Genomic DNA, 10,157 nt, shown 5'->3' with positions numbered 1-10,157 from the left:
GTCGTATAACATGGCACATGATGATGTTGTGATCTGTGAATCATCGCGTTCCATTTAGAAACTCAGCATGACTTACTGTAATATAATCACGTTGATCAAGTGTCATTATATTATACTAATTCATGCTTCAGTTCCCAACACTACTTCAAAATATTCCTATTTTAAACTTGAATGTTTCAGAATTTAGAAACTAAAATAGTTTCTTTTATGATGTAATACAGATAGCGCGAAGAGGCAAATGATTTCAAATAAGAAAAATTAAGAAAATATCTTCAGAAATATGGAGGATATTTATAATGAAAGATATGATGATATTTTAGAATTTCTAATATCAGAGGATGATGAAGAATATTGTCCGCAGGGGTTTAGAGTCACGAGCAAGGTATTCGTTAATGACTTCAGTAGGTACTGAATCATTTGGATCCTTTGAAGTCAGGTTCAGTCTTTGTAATTTGTCCACAGCCTCCTTCCTACTTTGCTCAATCCGTTTTCCAGTTCCAAAACTTCTCTTTTTCCGCGCTTTGCCAGCACACTTCATCATTATCATCCAGCTTTTACCGTTTAAAGTCGTTTATAGTTTTCGCTGCTTCATCAGTATTTTTTCCATTTTCGGAGAACCAATTCGTAGTTCGGAGTGTTTTTTAGAAACTTCACATTCAAATTAAGTCCAGAAGATAGACGTTATATATACACATATAACTGTTGGCGTAGACATGCTGCCAGATTTTAAAATACTGATTGCTAATTCCCAATGATTCGTATAACAATTCTCATTACAAGATGCGAATGAGTAAATGATGGGGTTTCAATAAATAATTATAATGACTTTTTGGAGAGGCTAAAGTCAAAGGGTAATGAAGTTGTTGGTACATCTGCTAATAATGTGGTGGAATGTAAAAGGTTCCTTGGTAACGATGGTGTATATCTCAAGGTTATAATAAGGTTAGTCTGACTGAAAAGTCGAAGTTGACTTGCTGGAGCTGTGACAAAACTGGCTACTTTGAATAGGAGTCGCAAAGTTATTTTTGCTAATAAATGCCAAAGAATCTGACGCGGATACGTTGTTTAAACTTTTACTTTGGTTTCAAGAGTTTTTCGGGTACATAACTGTGGGTAACATGTGGTTGGATCATCATCTCGATTGCTCATCATTCGAAGTGTCTTCAGAAATTTTTGAAAGATTTGAACACAGATTGTAATCGTTAACATACATTTGATATTCTAACACAGTTTTGAAGTCAAAATATAGCTTGTGAAAGATGTAAGGATCTAAGAGTGATGATTTTGGTCATATCTCGAGTTGAATTTTGAGATTTCAAAATCAGAATATGTAATTAAATTTTGAATGAGTATGGTTGTTTTGATTTCTATAAAAGAATGTATACTGTTGTGAAAGTAGGGAGTATAATGGATGATTTGCTGAATCAGATTCGAAGAATGTAACATATTATTTGTGAGTTTATATATCTCTCAGGTATTACCTACCCGTTAAAAAAAATTTCGCAATTAATATTTTGTACAAAAGAATTTTATTACAGTCTTTATGAAAAAATATATATGTATATTTTCTTCAGATGTAACATAGATTTAATGAGTTAATGTTAAATTAAACTCATTTGATTTACGGTTGAAACTAAAATTGAATAACCCCTAAAGGCTTTAAAAAGTACATAACTTTTACGCAGTATTTCTTTAATGACATTGAAATTATGAATCAATACTTCGTTATTTGTTGATGTATGATGTTCGGTTCATGGAATTCTTGTGAATTTCACAAAGTACGAATGATGTTATCTGAAAAGTTTCGGGTACATCGATGATGAAAGTGTAAAATCAAATATATACTTGATTTATTATGAATTGGAATTTGTTGAATTGCGACAGAGATTGTAGTTAACGCTGGTTAAGTTGCGGCCGAAGGACGTACATTATTGCATATTTGTAATATGAATTAACCGAGTAGTTAAGATTCACACACAATAGCTTAGCACGGAAAGATTTATTTCAAATATATATATATATATATATATATATATATATATATATATATATATATATATATATATATATATATATATATATAATATACGTATAATTTCTTCAGAGGGAATGAGTTAATTCTTCATAACTCGTTGATACAATATACACGTTATTGATTCGTAATGATGTCCACAGTGATTATTGAACTGACGGAGTTTGTGATGTTATCAGTGTTGTTGATTCGGATGTTGACTGTACTGACAATGCTGGTAACGCTGACGGTACTGTTGATGCTGTTGGTAAAGCAAGTTTAGCTTGTTAATCACACACCATTTTTTTTCAGGGTTTCTACTCTTCCTTCTATCATTTTAGTTCGCTTAACTGATTTATGGTTAGGGCTAGATTAGATAATCTCTAAGACTTTAGAGATTACATAATCGCCGCGGAATGTTTCTCCAATGAAGTTATGAATTAATACTTCGTCAGTTATTGTTGTTGGTACTCCTTGGTATCTATGGTGCATATGACGTTGATGCTCGTGGGACAGATTGTGAAGTTGAGGTTTACGACGCGGTTATGGTTGGAGGTGGTAATGGTACTGTTGGCGTTGATGATGGTGGTACTGGTTATGCTGCTGATGCTGCTGCTGGTGTTTGTAATCTCTGCACCATATTCTCCAAAGTCACTACCGAGCGCGAAGCTCGTTGACTTCTTCTATTACACCGGGGTGATTGTCGGTTCGGACGAGCGGATAAATAAAATCTAAAATTTGATGTAATATATAAACGTGACGATATACTCTGGAAATGAGCGAGAACATGGTATTTCGGACAGGTTCGCCGGTAAGTGCTTTAGGTTCTTCGTCAAGAGGGCAATGTGGTGGATGGAAGGGATCACCTTCTTCTTGTCTCCAATGATTGAGGATGCTACGAACCCATCCCCAATTCATCCAGAATAGGTGATGACTGATTGATTGATCTATTCCGGTCACACTGCTTTCGGTGCTTGAATGGGATTCCATTTCGGAATCTGAGTGACTTGAAGTGATGACGAATCCATTTCGTACGATTGGATAAAGGATTTTTTTTTTCGATATGAAATGATTTTGGCTAACGGATGGTATTCTAATTACATAGAATATATATATATATATATATATATATATATATATATATATATATATATATATATAGATCAAAAGATTTCGTAGATTACGGAGGACTTTGCGGAATATGTCAGGCAAAGTTTAAAGTAACAGATACGATAAGATATGATTTAGCAGATATGCTAAGATATGAATTTGTGTCTATACACTATTCATGCAATCAATGCAGTAAGACGTGTCTTAGACTAAAAATGATAAACAGGTAATTTCCTGAGGATGATAAGTAGTTAATTTTCGACACAAAATGATAAGCAAAACTTTTGACATGCAGACACGGTCGAAGTCCAGACTCACTAATGCATCCTATCAACTTATAAGTTAGACACACTAATGCAGACCTGGTTCGCTAAGACCACAACTCTGATACCAACAGAAAGGACCCGTTCATATACATTATAAACGATTCACAATAGTTGATTACATTGCGAGGTATTTGACCTCTATATGATACATTTACAAACATTGCATTCGTTTTTAAAAGACAATCTTTCTTTACATCGAAAATTGACAGGCATGCATACCATTTCATAATATCCACTATCCAACTATAAATTGATTTAATAATAATCTTTGATGAACTCAATGACTCGAATGCAACGTTCTTCGAAATATGCTATGAAAGACTCCAAGTAATATCTTTAAAATGAGCAAATGCACAGCGGAAGATTTCTTTAACACCTGAGAATAAACATGCTTTAAAGTGTCAACCAAAAGGTTGGTGAGTTCATTAGTTTATCATAATCACTTATTTCCATCATTTTAATAGACCACAAGAATTTCATTTCCAGTTCTCATAAATATACGTCCCATGCATAGAGACAAAAATAATCATTCATATGGTAAACACCTGGTAACTGACATTAACTAGATACATATAAGAATATCCCCTATCATTCCGGGATCCTCCTTCGGACATGATATAAATTTCGAAGTACTAAAGCATCCGGTACTTTGGATGGGGTTTGTTAGGCCCAATAGATCTATCTTTAGGATTCGCGTCAATTAGGGTGTCTGTTCCCTAATTCTTAGATAACCAGACTTTAATAAAAAGGGGCATATTCGATTTCGATAATTCAACCATAGAATGTAGTTTCAATTACTTGTGTCTATTTCGTCAAACATTTATAAAAGCGCATGTATTCTCAGTCCCAAAAATATAAAGGGTAAAAAGGCAAATGAAACTCACCATACTGTATTTCGTAGTAAAAATACATATAACGTCATTGAACAAGTGCAAGGTTGGCCTCGGATTCACGAACCTAAATCAATTATATATATTTATGTGTTGGTCAATATTTGTCTAACAAATTAGGTCAAGTCATAGTGTACCACAATCCTAATGCTCGAGACTAATATGCAAAAGTCAACAAAAGTAAATTTGACTCAAAATAATTTCCAAAAATCTATACATGATTAATATATAGTTTAAATATCGTCGTTTTATATTTTTAAATATTTTTAAAAGATTTATTAGAGTAAATAATATAATTTATTTATTAATAAATAAAATTTTATATTAAATTTATATAATAAAATATACTTTTATATATATTAAGTAATAAAATTTATAGGGTTCATTCAATATTATAAAGATAATATGATAGGTATTATTAAAGTAAGTTATTACACGTAGTAAAATATGTTTGTATCACATATTTATTTGATAAAATAATATCTATAATGATAGTAAGTAAAAGTTGTATTATTTTGTAATAATAATTATTATTATAAAAATATCAATATTTTTAATTACTAAGATGACATTATGATAAAACGATAATTTTAATTATGATAACTTTAATATTTACGATAATTTTTAATATTATCTTTAAAATAATAATTCTATTTAAAATAATAATAATAATAATGATATTTTATAGTAACAATGACATTTCTATTAAAATGATAATTTTTGTTAAAATGATAGTTTTAATACTAACTATACTTTTAATAATAATAGTAATGATAAAAAATAATAAGAACGATAATTTTATCTAAATCAATATCTTATAATATTTTAATTTCATCATGATACTCTTACCCATTATTTTCTAATCGTTTCGTTTAATAGCTTTTAGTCGTCTTTTATATCGTTTTCATAATAATGATAATAATAGTAATCAAAATAATTAGGTGTTACAAATATTTGTTTTAGTTACACTAATATTAATAATGATAGTTACTATAGCATTATTAACGATAATACTAATAATTATATTAATGATAATATAGTAATAATAATAATAACAACAAAAATAACCATTTTTAAATAATGATATATATATATTAATAATGATAATAATAATAATAATACCAATAATAATAATAATAATAATAATAATAATAATAATAATAATTGGATAATAATAATAATACTAATTATAACTTTAACGATAATAACGATAGTAATAATAATAAAAAAATAACAATTTTTAATGATAAATCCCTTTTATTGATAAAGATAATAATAATGATAATAATAAGATAAAACTAGAACGACGATAATAATAATCATTTTTAATAAAAATATCGAAAATTCAATTGATTATAACTTCTAATCCGTTCATCGAAACCATTCGATATCTAAAGGAAAAGTTCTTAATTTTTCGCTAGCTTTCCAAGGACATGCATATCTTATACCTTATCTCAATCGCAAGTGTAACTAATTCAAGATTCAACCTAACCTGTCTAAGGGCAATATCAAAAGTACAAACATGCATAATCTTAAATACTCGAGCATTAGTCAGGGATACACTATTAGTATGTAAAAGTTAAATTATGAGTACTCACGTATCAATATTGAGATTCAATATTGCAGGAAAGGTACGTAGACGCAACAGAAATGATAAACACTATATTGACCTCACGAGCATACCCATGAACCATACTCAATCACCTCCATAGCTATAACCCATAATTTCCTTAATCCTATCCCACTCGAAAAACAATTTCGAAATCACTCGGACAGCACTCCGTCGTAATATTTTATGTATACTAATAATATCTTGAAATAATACGGAGTAAATATATATATGTAAATCGATTGAGAGAGTTTAGAGAAAAATATTTTCAAGTTTCTATGAAATAATGAAACCTATTGAATTCTATTTATAATAGATTTTTGAATTATTAAAGTGAATTATTAAAGTGAATTATTAAAGTATGAATTATTAAAGTGAATTATTAAAGTGAATTATTAAAGTTAAAGTAAAGTAAAAATAAAGTAAAGGTAAAGTTTAAGTATAGTAAAAGTATAAAACTATGTACGTATAATACGCGTATAAATATATATAATATTAATTTAAATCGTTATATATATTTAATAAAATAAAATATAAATATCGTTATCTTTATCATACTAGTTAAGTAATGAGTTGTCAAAAGTGGTTCTAAATATTTATAAAAGTTATATACGTTTTAATAATAAAGTTCTTTTTAAACTGAAAACGTTTTTGTACGTTTGAAACTAAATAGATCAATCGAGTCTTTATGAGATTCAATCTTCCACTATCATTTGTCTAGTTTTCAATGATTGACAATTTGTTCTTATTTATAAATCACTTTACCATTTTTCGAATATTGTTAAAATGGAAAGATTTCTCAAATCAACGTGGGCCTTTCAACAGAGACTTGTAATCATAATTCAATATATCTGATAATTCAATCATTTGATCTTATCTTCTAATTCCATTGATAAACATTTTGAAACAGATACAATCATATAAAGTATTTAATCTAATATTTTGTTTACGTTTCAAGTTATAATATATATACACATATACATATATAATCATATTTGTTTAATGGTTCGTGAATCGTTGGAACTTGGTCGAGGTTGAATGAATGTATGAACAAAGTTTAAAATTCTTGAAATTTAACTTAACAAATATTGCTTATCGTGTCGGAAACATATAAAGATTAAAGTTTAAATTTGGTTGGAAATTTCCGGGTTGTCACAGTACCTACCCGTTAAAGAAATTTCGTCCCGAAATTTGAGTGGAAAGGTCTTGAATGATAATAAGTATGTTTTCATGATGCATACGGGCTGAAAATTAGAGTTTTATCATCAGCGAATAATTTGGATAAACAATTCATTTATATGAAGAGTACGAATGAAGCTAACATAGAAGAGTGAAATGAGTAAGTGTAGATTCATCTTATCATTTGACGTAGATATGATTGATTCCCAGATTTCAAGGGATTTGAAGAAAATCTTCTTAATATGATTTGACTCTCCGGTAATCAAGGGAATTAGGATCCGCTTTAAATGCGATCGTCCATTTTAATTGTTCTGTCAGAGATTTTCTTATAAATTCACCTCCTTCGTTTCCTTACAACTCACACCTTCTGTTGATGCATTTTATGCAAGTCCCTAGACATCTACCCACGTCCATTGTAGGTACAACAGTTTAAGGCCACCATGATTGCTCGTTATTATCCTATCCATGTTTGTATGTGGTTACAGGAACTGCAGGAACGAGATTTAGATGTTTGACTATGTTAGACTTAGTCAGACGTACGAGTGAAGCCTAACTAGTACAGCTGACAGGCTCATACGCACGGTTGATGCTGAGCTAAGTCACAATTACAACCTAAATGAGAAGACACGAGTGAGTGATCACCCGTATGGCTGATGAAGCCAACTCGTACGTGTGATGAATGAATCGTATGGGAGAGTCAACAGCAAGGGTATATAAAGTCTTATGTTCTTCATTTTAAGTTAAGCCTCTCATTTGTTACACATACTCAGATCTAGTGAGCTCCTCCGATTCTCTCTTAGTCCAAATCACCCAGGTGGTGAATAATAGCTCTAGGTGTTGATCTAATCACACTTGATTTAGTTGTGGTTTGATTAAATTAATCAAAAAAAAAAAAAAAACTTAACCTATTCACTAGAGAGTTTGATTCACTTATTCCGCCATTGTGTGAGTTAAATCTGTTGATTTCTAAGTTCCTAGTCATGTTTCATCACCTTCTATTCTTTTCCCCTCAACTCATATTTTAAAGTATTCATCAATATGCTCCATCCAGTTCTGATTCTCGATATACTTCTAACTTTCATATCGGTCATTCTTATTTTTCATTTATCGCCTGAAGAATCTATTTACATCTACTATACTCTTAGGTTTATAGTGTTTCTAGTTCTCCCGTGTCTTTATATTGCTATATGCATCGATATATATGGTTTATAATTTCTGGTTTATCGTTGGGCTTTATATGTTCCCTTATATTTCAAAGTCTCTGCTTCTGTCTTCTATAATCATTATCATTCACAGTTAATGCTCTCTTTTATTTGCTGCAATTTATACCCCAATTTCTATTTCGGAGTTTTGTCCTTTCGTTTCTTCTTCTTGCGATTAAGCACCGCTTGTAATGGTCCAGAATTCACAGATATGAATTTCGGAATGAACATTGTTAATGTTCTAGGAAGGAAATTGTGATGGCACGATCTTGACTTGTCAAATTACTAGAATACCTTGGAAAAGGCCGAATCATCAAGAAATATTTTCTTGATATTTTAGAGGTTAAATAGAATACAAGAGTCGTATAACATGGCACATGATGATGTTGTGATCTGTGAATCATCACGTTCCATTTAGAAACTCAGCATGACTTACTGTAATATAATCACGTTGATCAAGTGTCATTATATTATACTAATTCATGCTTCAGTTCCCAACACTACTTCAAAATATTCCTATTTTAAACTTGAATGTTTCAGAATTTAGAAACTAAAATAGTTTCTTTTATGATGTAATACAGATAGCGCGAAGAGGCAAATGATTTCAAATAAGAAAAATTAAGAAAATATCTTCAGAAATATGGAGGATATTTATAATGAAAGATATGATGATATTTTAGAATTTCTAATATCAGAGGATGATGAAGAATATTGTCCGCAGGGGTTTAGAGTCACGAGCAAGGTATTCGTTAATGAATTCAGCAGGTACTGAATCATTTGGATCCTTTGAAGTCAGGTTCAGTCTTTGTAATTTGTCCACAGCCTCCTTCCTACTTTGCTCAATCCGTTTTCCAGTTCCAAAACTTCTCTTTTTCTGCGCTTTGCCAGCACACTTCATCATTATCATCCAGCTTTTACCGTTTAAAGTCGTTTATAGTTTTTGCTGCTTCATCAGTATTTTTTCCATTTTCGGAGAACCAATTCGTAGTTCGGAGTGTTTTTCAGAAACTTCACATTCAAATTAAGTCCAGAAGATAGACGTTATATATACACATGTAACTGTTGGCGTAGACATGCTGCGAGATTTTAAAATACTGATTGCTAATTCCCAATGATTCGTATGACAATTCTCATTACAAGATGTGAATGAGTAAATGATGGGGTTTCAATAAATAATTATAATGACTTTTTGGAGAGGCTAAAGTCAAAGGGTAATGAAGTTGTTGGTACATCTGCTAATAATGTGGTGGAATGTAAAAGGTTCCCTGGTAACGATGGTGTATATCTCAAGGTTATAATAAGGTTAGTCTGACTGAAAAGTCGAAGTTGACTTGCTGGAGCTGTGACAAAACTGGCTACTTTGAATAGGAGTCGCAAAGTTATTTTTGCTAATAAATGCCAAAGAATCTGACGCGAATACGTTGTTTAAACTTTTACTTTGGTTTCAAGAGTTTTTCGGGTACATAACTGTGGGTAACATGTGGTTGGATCATCATCTCGATTGCTCATCATTCGAAGTGTCTTCAGAAATTTTCGAAAGATTTGAACACAGATTGTAATCGTTAACATACATTTGATATTCTAACACAGTTTTGAAGTCAAAATATAGCTTGTGAAAGATGTAAGGATCTAAGAGTGATGATTTTGGTCATATCTCGAGTTGAATTTTGAGATTTCAAAATCAGAATATGTAATTAAATTTTGAATGAGTATGGTTGTTTTGATTTCTATAAAAGAATGTATACTGTTGTGAAAGTAGGGAGTATAATGGATGATTTGCTGAATCAGATTCGAAGAATGTAACATATTATTTGTGAATTTATATATCTC

This window comes from Rutidosis leptorrhynchoides, chromosome 6, assembly GCF_046630445.1.
Source record: "Rutidosis leptorrhynchoides isolate AG116_Rl617_1_P2 chromosome 6, CSIRO_AGI_Rlap_v1, whole genome shotgun sequence".
In the NCBI taxonomy this organism is placed as follows: domain Eukaryota; kingdom Viridiplantae; phylum Streptophyta; class Magnoliopsida; order Asterales; family Asteraceae; genus Rutidosis; species Rutidosis leptorrhynchoides.
This window is presented reverse-complemented; position numbering follows the sequence as displayed.